Source organism: Cylas formicarius, unplaced genomic scaffold, assembly GCF_029955315.1.
Source record: "Cylas formicarius isolate icCylForm1 unplaced genomic scaffold, icCylForm1.1 PGA_scaffold_8__14_contigs__length_24414737, whole genome shotgun sequence".
NCBI classification, from domain to species: Eukaryota; Metazoa; Arthropoda; class Insecta; order Coleoptera; family Brentidae; genus Cylas; species Cylas formicarius.
In genome coordinates, this window is record NW_026844361.1 from 7,370,063 (window position 1) to 7,382,588 (window position 12,526).

Below are 12,526 nucleotides of genomic sequence, written 5' to 3' on the forward strand. Positions count from 1 at the left end.
TTCTTATTTTTATCAATGTACCAACACGGGAAGAAAATCATCTTCTTCATCTGAGGAACTATTCCTTTCCTCTTGACTTTATAATTAACAGTTCAAAGTGTCTCAGAAAAAATGAATAATGAGGATAATTGTACTGCACTCTTTATCGATCTTGCTAAGGCCTTAGACACAATTTCCCATACCTTGTTGGAAAAGGCTTTAGAAGTTTGCGAAGTGAGGTGGATTGTGTTGGAGGTTTTTGGGAGCTACTTTACAGCACAGGTTAGGATCAGCAAGACTATGAGCGAGATAGGGACATTTAAACACGGGTGATAGGACCTATACTTTTTATTATTTACTTGGACAGGCTATGCAGTTCTGTCTTAGATGGCAAACTTATTTGATATGCCGATGATACCGTCATAGTTTTCTCTGTAGGAACTTGGTCGGAAGTCAAAGAAAAACTAAAGGCAGATTTTATGAGCATTAAAAATATTCTCGATTCGCTAAAGCTAAGTTTAAATATTGCAAAAAAACAATATTTTACCTATTCCCTTACAGAAGTCGGTCGACCTTATTACAATGAAATTCTTCTGAAAAATGTAACGGAACCACTGAAAGAATGCGCCGATATCAAATAGGATCGGGAACGGGATCCACATATTCTTTACCTGTGCAAGAAACTGTGATGCACTACACATACATTTTTATCTATTGCAAAAGATTATGTTTAGGAAAAATCTTGGTATAATGCCATGGGGACGAGCACAGAACTGTCATCTAAAAGTAACTTAGAACTATATATTGCGCACTTTGCTGAGAAAACCAAGACTATATCCAAAGAGTTGCATATAACGGAGTTTGTATATGATAACCGCGTGTACTTTTGTCCATACAAATGAAAAATTTGACAATTTTATTTGTCACAATTTCAACACGAGAGGAAATTTACATAATTTGTTTAATACTACATATTGGGCAAACAGTCAGGGAAAACATTGTGTATCATATATCGGCCCCAATTTATATAATATAATCCCTGCTAATTTACGTAACATTCAAGAAAAAAAACAATTAAAAAATTGTTTAAAAGGTATTTTGGATTGAATAAACAAGCCTTTATGTGTCTGTTTTAACTTCGGAACTATGAAACTAAGATAAACTCTTATCAGTGAACTAATACCACATTTCAAGTTATCTTATAGTTCTCGATATTAATGTTTGCGGTGCCTTACTTTTCTTTTTTTGTTATACTTTTGGTATGGCGATTTTTTTCTTTTTTTTTCGGATAGGTTTTCAGTGTTCCCAAACCTTTTATTATTGTTATTTTATTATTTATTATTCTTTATTGTTATTTATACTAATATCTAATCTTCTGTGACGACAGAAGTCTGGACAATTAGGCACATACGGGTATTGCTTTACTGAGGTGCCAGAGATATATAATGGTGTAAGTGAAGCAGTTATAAGATTTGCTGTGTAGTAATTGTTGTTATGAATTAAATTGAAATTGAAATTGAAACGTCCGAAGACTGCTTTTGGGAGTGTTTTAGTGTTACTGCCTCAACTGTTTGATCGAACAGTAGCCCATATAAGTTCTATAAGATTGACAGGATAATAGAGCGGCACGAGCAGCCCACTGCTGGCAAAACGATATTTGTGGAGGTTTAATATATGGAATAATGCCATTTTTAATGCGTCCCTTCGATAGCTCGCGTTATCAAAACATACCTAATAAATAATTTATGACTTCGGAATCATGCGAAAAAACTCCGATATATCTAATAATGCCATACGTACCCGTTGACTTCAAAATAATGGTAAATTGTAAATGTTGCAAAAGAGAGAATCAAAAGATTCATGCAATAGCGACGGTGTATTGGGGTACGGTAGCAACAACAAATGTTTATTTCGCACAATCTAGTAGGTTAGTAACTTCATTACACTTTCTGCCAAGTATGACAGGGAAGCGTCAAGTCGTTTTAAAGTACTTTGCAAGAATGATATTTAGATTTTTAAATTAAACGTTCTGCAAATCAGTACATATTTTTTCTAGTAGCCTGTACACAGCAATGAAGCATTGCCGTGGCATAAAGTCAAGGTATAAACTTGCAATTTTGCGGACCCTAGAAACTTTCCTAGTCCGATCCTGCGTCGTGTATATCCGAATGTTTTACGTCTGTCTTTGTCTGCCGCTTGCGGACGTGGGCCCGCATATAACCCGCGTTCCCAGAGGAACGAGCCGATCGGGATCTGTTATTTATGTGCGTAGGCCCGTTTTGTATCCGTTAAAATTGCGTGCAGGTGCAAAAATTACGCCCCGCCTTCGCACGGTCGTTTAAGATGACTACTTCCTGTAGTAGAACTTCGGAAAGGCGTGGTAGATCATCGAGTAAACAACTATCGTATCGTTTTTTAACGGCTCGGTTACGCGAATGACGTCCATTACCAACAAATTAACATGCCGGGGCGTCGAAAAACAGTTTGAAATGAGTCCAGTACGTCCCTGCACTCGGCCCATTAAAATCACAGACCATTTAACTGCCAACAACTCACGTCGCTACTAATTATAAACCAGGCCTTATCGTTCAAGGCATTTTAAAACGACTACTGCGTCTGTTATCAGCGCCGATGTTAAACAACGCTTCCATAAAAAAATAATTACTAGCATTGTCGCTAAATAACAAAACAAACAAACGGGATCCTCCGCGGGGGCAAATAGAACCAGAGTTCTATTGACGGTGCATCAGCTGCAATAAATATAGAATTTTAACAGTGTGTGTGTACTCGAGACTCGTTATCCGACAAAAGCTGGCGGAATACGAACCGGCGGCAGAACGGTTTATATACAACGAAACACATAAGGGGAAAATAAATACATAGGCAGCCTATATACCCGTGCGCGCCGTCCCTCTCTGTCGCACATCTGTGAACAAAACGCATCAGTCTGCCGAGTGAGACCGTCGAGTGCTTCGTGGTAGAGTTTCGCCGTGGAAAATTCGTGTTCGTCAACAGTACGCGATGGAAAGTGGCGCGGCGTGGCACTTTTCCGACCGTAAACGGTGGCCGGCGTCGGTTTCCGTCCGTTTTTGGTGAAAATCGCCGCGGAAACGCCGAATAAACCGGCGAAATGCGGATGCGTATAGGTTATGTTCGTCGTTAAGGGCGATTGTTGCATGTTTACCGTACCAGCGGGTGTTTATGCCCACCTTTTCTATTCGGCTGCCCCGTTCGGATGAAAGTTTTTAGTGAAAACGCGTTAATTCGGTTCAAATTAATAGGTGCGTCGTTATTCGATAAATCAATTCGAAATTGGTGAAATTTTCGGGGTGCGATCCGAGGCAGCGGGCCATGACGTCTCTTTAAAGTGACAGTGCGAAACGAAAAGTTGTCGGTAGTGAATGTTTTGTGCAAATTCGGATTATTTAACGGATTACCAGATGCCGCTTGGAATATAAACGAAACCCAAAGGTAAATTGTCCGCTATCGCTTGCTTTTGCTAACGTTAACAGTGCTGAATGATTATAATAGCATCCAATCCTGTTGCACGCGTCCCCCCTTCACCCCGTACGCGTTACCTTGTTTACAAATTCATTTTTACCTCATTGTAGCATCAACGTTTTGCAGTGCTTGCTAATTGCAAAATCTGTGACCATCAGAGGCGCAACAAGGAGTACCAATTTTAGGCCTACACTTTCTGGGTATTTAACGCAATAAACCTTCGATTGCCGCCTAAAATAGGTAGTCCGGATACAGTGCCATAATGACGTATTTGTCGTACCATTTTGTCCATACTTTCTGAGGGATATTAAATTTTGGCGTAAACTAGTCAATTCTTTTGCCTCGAACGGTAACCATATAATAATTTTTTATTTTTTATTGGGTATATTGCCTTGTTCTCATTTGCATGGAGATATCCATTCGTTGCATCCAAATGTATAGGTGATACATTAGTGAACGAGGGCTGTCGTCTATTGCACAAAGGTAAGTGACGAGGTAAGTCTTAATTAATTAAGCATAATCAAAATTGTCTCCAATAGAGAGGGGAGAGTATTACACAGAGAAGTATTTAAAACTGAACCGAATCACTGACTAACTTAAAATATATATCTACCTATTTATTACAAGATTGATAAATATGTTGAAATTTGGACTATTATGAAAAATTCCCCTCGTAAAATTGAAAGTCATAAATGGAGGGACTTTTTTGATTATGATGCACAGATCTTTAATTATGTTTAAGAAAATACTAACGGGGTAAGTAAAGACCGTTCTCAATCATTATGTTTATGTACCGTCAAATAGGCAACAAAGGCAATATATGCAGTGTATGTTGGGTTTTGTAGAGGATTAATAGGGTCGGTATAGGTATATTTGAGCTGTGTGTCCTATTTTTTACAAGTTTTTTGGTACGATCATTTATTTGTGTTTCGTAAGACCTATGTGTTGTTAAATAAATATGAAGATATTTTAAAATTCTAGAAAAAGTGTAGGCAGATCTAAAAGAACATTCCGTACCTTACAAAGCATTATTTTTTCTGTATATTATACACTGGATACTAAAAGAGTTGAAGCGCAATCGAAGTTATTCACGATTCGCTTAAAACTCGATTCAAATTTTACCCTTTTGTTCATTCTTTCGTACTAAGCTTCTTAAGACGAAGGAAGACGCCGAAGATGAATATTCAAGACCGTTGTTCTTTGTATCGGAAATGATTTCGCTTCCCTTTTGCGTCATTGCGGCAGGGGAGTGGGGTTTAGGTTGTTAGCGCATAGCAAAGACAGAAAACAAAAAAACAGTTAAATTACTGCTGTGCAGTCTTTGACCCTTGTCTTGACTCGACGGATAAAAGAGGGGTACGAAAATTTCAAAACTCATGCATAATTTGGCATCTTTTTCTTATCCACTTAAGTTTAAGTTTAATTTGTAGTGTGTGTTCACACAGTTTTACACACGAAGATGTAGTGTGTTTGCAGCACAGAAAAAAACTGTTTAACAGATCTGATTCTTAATGCCAATTCGATTTACTGACGAAATTGGTCGACGACAGTTGCTAAAACTAAATCAGTATTGGATTTGTCTTCATCTCAGATGAAATAAAATAAAATGATTTTGGTTTATATTTGTTAATGTTTTCCTAGCTGGAACCCCCACCCCTTTCCTTTCCTCCATAGTTTGCATTATGTGTTATCTTAGTTGGGCCCTACTACAAATATAGGGAAATTCCCTTAGGGCTGACTTTTATAAAAGCCTGTTGCTACGTGCGAATATGTTATACTCCAGAGCTATTAAGCAGTTACGTGTCGTATAGTGACGTAATCAAAAACGATCCGTATATTTTAGCTATATTGCTACCATTTTTAGATGCGGATTTCAAAACTAAGAAACCAACTTCCTGTGTCAGTTCACGACTTGCAGTAATGAACTAGATTAAGATGATGTAATTGCATAATTGCTCTGTCTGGAATTTATTTTGTTTTTGCTTAAATGTTATTCGAGGAAAATCTTGAAATTTACCAAACTATAACTCTAATGGGCAATTGTGAGGAGGAAAAGGATTTACTTACAACCACCAAAGTGTCTTGCTTGACATTATTTTAATCTGCAATGACAACATGCAGAAATTTGCAGCAATAATGCAGGTTACAGATGTTTATGTCGCGAACGCATAACCTAAAAATTGGAACGTCTTAACTTATTGTCGGGTTATTTATTGCGAAGTTATTTACTTCCACGTACCTGTATATACACAGGGCCGACGCGGCGACTTCTACCTGGCACGCATCGATAAAAACATTTCAAAGGGCAATATAGCCACCCTCTTGCTTATTCGCATTATAGGTTATGCCTTTGGGTAACGTTCGACGGAGGCGACTGCGCCATTCAAAAACATTTCGTCGTTTCATGGCTTTCGCGTTTTACGAGTGCCGTTTTAATAAAAGGCGAATATGTTCATCGATTGGTACGAGCATCGGGAAACGTAAAAACGACTGTTTGGCGCGGCCCGGGCAAGAAACAAGTCAAATCGCCATCAATCCCAATAATTCTCCCCTCTCGTTCGTATCCTATACACTTCAGTTCCAACGGCCGTCGCCGGGCACGTTATCCCGTTAAACAAAAGGAAAACGGGACAAAGAAAAGTCGGAGGTGTTCCCGCAGGAACACTAACAATAACGTCGGCTCCATCCAAGATGTATATATAAGCATCGACCTCTCCGTCTTCCAGAATTCGTCGGTTTTTGTATTTACGCCCCTGCTTGTTGTTTTTTCATTTAGAAAGAACGTTTGTCCCCCACCAATAGCCATTAAGTTTTGTTTTTGAAATTTGCTACAATTTCTTTAAATATACTACGCGACGTAGAAGTGGTTGGGGTAAATGTGAATTAGAAACGACTTTCAAACAAACCCTAAAACCTCATAAGTTGTCGTCCAATCCAAAATGAGATATGGCAACCGACTCGTTCGTCTATATTTTTTATCAAATACAATTTACTTCCATTTAGACTTGTGTCGACAAATGTTGGATTTTATTAAAATTAAAAACACTGGTGGGGAAAAACAAATATGATAATAAATTATTATGCAATAAAAGGCCCCACCCACAAAACTATATTTTGCCAAATATTTAAATTCAGGCTTGAATGAACATATGCAAAATAATAAAAACGTAACATATGAACACCAATTTTTTTAATCTCCACATCACGTGGCAATAGGGAAAAGCTTTAAAAAAATATGACTTTTAAACTATAGGACATTTTATATATTCGTCAGGTTCAAAATAAACAACTATTCTATATTAAAAGACTTTTATTGAAGTCCTTACAAGAAAACACCTATTATTCTGTTTTATTGGCATCCAACGTTAGGTTGTTATACTGGCAGTAAGCTTTCATCCTCACAATGTTGACGTTGATACTATATCCCGTGCTGCATTTAGGCCTTCCCATCCATAATGCCTCCACCCCCCCCCCCCCTAAAAGAGCTCGTGGAAGTACAGTAATTCTTCCATGCCGAGTTTAGAATCAATCGAGCTCTCAGAGCCTCCTAGTGTGTCGCAGCTGGTTAGGAAATGAATTTTAAACATCCACAACCACGATATCAAGGTGCCTTCTTAGATGGCAGTGTCCTGGTAGGATTTCTGCCAGCGTATCGTAGTAGCGCGCTTGATTGAGACTGAGCTTCCACTTTTGGTCCTGAGGCGTTAAGGGTCATTAGAACCAGCCATTTACTCGGCTTGCCCTTTAGCACGCTATCCTGTCATCCATCTCGTTGCGCATAATACAACAGAAATTGGCAGAATATAATGTCTTTTTTCTGCAGAGGGCTCACCTTCACAGGATTAAGGATCGCATAAATCTCTGGAATGCCCTATGTGTCAGCTCATGTCCCTGTGTAGGTTTTGAACCTGTCCATGTAGCAGAATAGTCCAGGGAATAGGTCAAAGTTATGAGAAGCAAATACAACGATAGGAGATAGATAACCGCCAGTAAAACGTGGGAAAATATTATTAGTAATAAGCTCCATTGAAAAACTTCAATAGGCAATTCTGGCTGGCTGGCCAATCAAAAAAGATGCGGTAGATGTGGTATGTCATCTACATCTACAGTTGTCTTGCCGAAAAATCGAATCTTGCAGTTGTTGCAGTTGATGTTTCTCTCAAAAAAAAAACTAATGTTAGGCGCCACAATCATAAGTATATAGCCCAACTATGGTATTGCAATTTCTCCTTATTAGAATTAGATGTAAAATTGAAACTTAATTTATTAATGCTAGTTGATTAAGTTAATAGCGGTTAATTATTGTAATTATTTTTTGCTCGTACGGATCGACAGCGAACGTCCGGACGTTAAGGAATTTAAAAAAACGGATGGCCGCGAGCCATGGTACTTTGATGTAATTAAAATTCGGAAAGCGAGAACAAACAAGGGACGCGGAAAGGGAAAAAAACGAGGAACGTCCCCAAAACAAACCGTCTCGTTTGTAGGGATCCGCTCTCCTCTCCGAGTGTCTAAAGAGTGCCCCCGCGGGGGTACGCTCAGGCGACGACTTAATTTCTCCTTGACGTAATTACCGTTAGTTAAGTGGGTATTTGAAAGCGGCAATTTTACGGGCCAGCACCTTTCGACACACATTTGTATCGCACGGGATTAAACGTTCAAAGAATAACTCTATTATTTCGATATTTACCCTCAAAACCGATCCCCTACTCCTCCTTTCCTATCACTTTGTGCACCAATAAAGAGCGACCGTACTTATTCTTTTTCCCTTCAAAATCGAAACTTCCAATAACTCCAAAAGTCATCCTTCCTGCAATTTTTAAAATTAACAAAAAAAAACATTTTTTCAAAAATAGGTGCTGTGATTAATTTCATTCCAACGGATTACCGCCTTTGTGAACAAAAAACTGTCAAGTCGATGATATCTTAAACTAGTCGGCTCACATAGATCAGTTATGTTATGAGCTTTCTAGCATTACATTTCTGGTGGGAGTGTTTAAATCGTTGGTCAGCTTTGATGAACTCTAAGGTGAAGACTGAGATTCTGTTATAGTATAGTGGTGTGGGGAAGCAGCAGCAAAATTGACTTTGGCGTAGAGCATCAAGAAGTCTTGTCGTGCTTTTTCCTGTCAACACAGAGCTATGCCTCTGCCATGTTTTATTTATTCATAAAAATTATTCTTGTCAAAGATTACCTACCATTTAATGCAAATCTTCATAACTACAACTTAAGGAATCATAATATTGAAATTTCTGTGTAAAAAAAAATTTTTGAATTGCTCCCACTACACAATTAATAGATTGAATTTATGGGTTTGAGAACATATCCTTATATCTTTTCAGATCTTTTGGTCACCAAGAGTTATGGTGGAGTAACGCCCATTCTCATTCGCATCAATTAGGTTTTAGTACGGTAGGATACAATTTGGCCTCACCAGAGTTAAGTTTGATTAGCCACAGGCTAGACTTCGTCTTGTGTATATAAAGTTTCTTGTAAAAGTCGATTATTGGTACTGTTTATTTTTAAAAAAATGTCCACAGGTTACTGTAATCACCGACGCAGGGGGAACCCAGAAAGTTTACAAATAGTTTTGTTATTGTTATGTTATTGAGGTTAGTGGAGATGTTTCAGCCCAGTCGAACTTCAAAAATAGCTTATAGTATTATAAGTAGTGTTGAAGCCAAACACTCTAAAAATGAAAAGAGGTAAGTGATTTGGATCCATGGACTTGTGTTTAACTCAATTTATTTTGCAATAATGAAGTGTATGATGTGACTTGCAAAAATACGGACTATGGAGGAGGGGAATGTTTGTCAGAAGTAGAGGTTTTGAAATAAAAGCCAAGAAATTAGGAACAACTGAGATGCTGAGATATGCCCGTGGTGTGGAAATGAAAACAATTGAGACATTAAGACTAAAGAAAATTCTTAGCAAATAAAGTAAAAAAATCTTGCAAGGTGACATCACGTGGTTCTTTACGTGCATTACAACTCCGTTACTCCGAGGGTTGAGGCCGTTGATTTTGTTTCGGTTAAATCTGGCAACGGTGCGTAATCCGTCCATTCACTCTCGGAACCGAAGCGGCGTGAAAATTTGATAAGCGCGAGTCGGCGGGAAGATAAAACCCCGACAGGGACGGTGGCGGTTCGGTTTTGATGGTTTTTCGAAAAATTCATCAAATATTTACACGGTATTTTTTTGTTTTCGAGAATAAGTCAATATTTTACGAAGGATCTTCGTCGAAGTGAATTCTGAAGTGGAGGAAACCCTACAGAAAAATTTGGTTAGACGTTTCTCCTCTACCCGCCTGGTTTATTTAAGTCCGTTTTCTTTTCACTTCTCTTAATCATTTCACATTTGCTGTGTTGAAACTCATCTATTCTCAGCAATACAGATTCTTCGTCATTCGTGATTATTCCTTAATATCTTCCTTTTATTATTACCTTCAGCTTATCGTCTCTTGTGTCAAGAGTACTTCAAGAGTGATGTGAACTGGTTTAAAAATTTCTTTCAAGGTTTCTAAGCTTGTCTATATAATTATTACAAAATTTGCTTCATATATGCTTAACTACATCAAATATCCGCTTGAATTTATCCATATTTTTGTTTATTTTATTGGAGTTTATTACATTTAAATTACTTTAATTAATCACTAATTCATTTCCAATGTAAGTAGTGTCCACTGAAAAGTCGTAAGTATACACAATGATACAAGTAAATCTGATGTTTAAAAAATTTTTAACGGCTTGGCTATCAGAAAAATTATAAAATTAGTAACAAAAAAAAATATTCACATCAACAATTAAAAGTTGTTACAATAATTTTCCACTATTAGTGGGTAGGTTATTTCAAATGTACATGATTTCATAAAATACGATTGTACAAGAAACTATCGGCCGATGTTCTCCCGCGATGGAAAATCCTGTATTTTTAAATTATTGCTGGAGACAAAGACAACAGTTTATGAGGAGTCTCCCAAAAAGTCTAGGCAGAGCGTCAATAGTCCTTGATGACAACACCAAAAGTGTAATTCAAAAAAATTTCAGTCTTCCTCTTTTTAACAAGAAATGCTCACCCCACATAAGACTTTAATTGACCCTAGCAAAGATGGAAGTACATTTTGTCTGGAAAAAGCATAGATAAAACACTTTTAATGGAAAGCGACGAAATTGTTTACCGCCGACGAAAATACTTGAGAAGTATAAAGCAGTACCGAAGAGATCTTGGTACTACCGAAAATGGGGCAAGGAAAAAATATAAACCAAGCTCCAAAAGCTTCAATCAACGGGTAGTAAGGTGTCTTCAGTGAAAGGGAAGAGTGAAGAGGAATTTTTAGCAGAATCTTCAGTAGTGGCACACGGGACATGAAAAAGGAGGAAATCATAAAATATCTTCTGGACGAGTCAGTAGTAGTCATAGTTAAGACTAGCATTTACGGCGCACACCCTTAGTAGTTTTCCAAGAACATTTAACCCAGATTTTGAAAAAAAAAACGCTTCTATAGAAATGCTACATCTAAACAGAAGCCTGTCGTATGATTGGTTGATGTGAAATGACACTTGTTATTGATTGAAATAATGATTCCAAATGTCTCGCAATTAAATAATCATCTCGCTTCAAAAATTCCTATATTATCAGCATAGGTAGAACCTTTTTATTAAAGTAAATTAAAATATTAAACTATTAAAATTAAAAAATAAATAAAAACTACACACAAAACTTCTTTCCATAAAATGGAAAAGAGTATTGTCAGGCGCAATGTTAAAGTAAAATCTAAACATAAAATAATATTTTTGAAATTTTCTTCCAAATATTGTTTCTTAATTTTTTTCTTATTTGCCAATGATTTTGATTGTGTATTACTATAAATAAGAAAATATAAAAGGAGAATAATTTCAAGAAGGCACTATGGCAGTAATATGAATTCATAATTAAGTTTAATACGGATTTTATACCTTAATATGAAAAAGTTCAATATAGCAAACATGAACCAGAGCTGTTAATTTTTAAATACCAACTGCGAGAATAGATCTTTATTTCTTCTAATGATGAATCAGGAAGTTTCCTGCTTTGCGTTTAAAATTATAGAATGAAAATTGTTTATCTTCTAAAGATTATAAAGTTTTACACCATTAAGAAGTATATATTTGTTTATTAAAAGATGCTTTAATAGAAAATGTTCAAAAGTCTAAGAAAACTTTAGAAATATATCATGATTTCATAAAGATTTCCGGAATTTCACGTCGCAAGAAGCTGTCGACTGGCTAAACATAAATAATGTAGAATCCGAAGATAATCTGATAAAAACTATTACATGCAGTCATACGCTTTTGAAATACGTCGTGGAAGTTAAAGCAGAAGAACTTAGTGTATCTGGTATGTCATTGCGAACTGAATTTTATAAGTAAGGATTGTAGCAAGACACAAGGCAACTTTCAAAATGAAAGACCTTGTGCTATTGTTTGGTCAAGACAATGAGGAAGTGGCACCAAAGAACTGCCGAACAACATTTCAGTAACTCATTAAAGAAGGAGAGATCGTGTAGGATCTTGATTACGACGAGTATAGTACTGAAACGTCTTTGAAATATAGAATTTTGCAGTGCCAAACAATGAAGTCGGCTTAATTATCAACTCTGTGGTCCCTTTGCATACCTAATGGTGTTTTATTCCCCTACACGTTTGCGAAGTAGACTTTAGGAGTGAAAATTATGCAAACTAAACGGAAAAGAATTAATCGCGGGATCTCGAATCGCGACATTATCGGCGGTGGCGACAGCAGGTTGATTTACACGATAGGCAGGAACTTTCACCACCTGACCAAGTTTTGCCGGGGCAACTCCCCCCTCCATTTCCGAGCCAATATTCGCAATACTCCGGTGCAATAAAGACCGATCCGACGGGCCAATCGTTTTATAAAATCTCCACGTGAATTTTTGCGTGCAGGAAACGCTTTATCAAAAACCGGAGCGCAACTAAATAAATAATGCATGAACGTATAGGACGTATACATGTAGCTCCGAACATTAGGTAGGCATGCAGCTGA

At 37.2% G+C, this 12,526-nt stretch overlaps 1 protein-coding gene across 1 annotated transcript in view; it reads left to right on the plus strand.

Annotated features, from left to right (window-relative positions):
* Positions 1 to 2,939: 2,939 nt before the first annotated feature.
* Positions 2,940 to 12,526, plus strand: part of LOC132706415 (polycomb group protein Psc-like) — a 118,408-nt gene continuing 108,821 nt past the window's right edge. The window contains exon 1 of the mRNA XM_060677745.1: positions 2,940 to 3,450. The gene's annotated coding sequence lies outside the window, so the exon portion shown is untranslated. The remainder of the gene's footprint in view (positions 3,451 to 12,526) is intronic.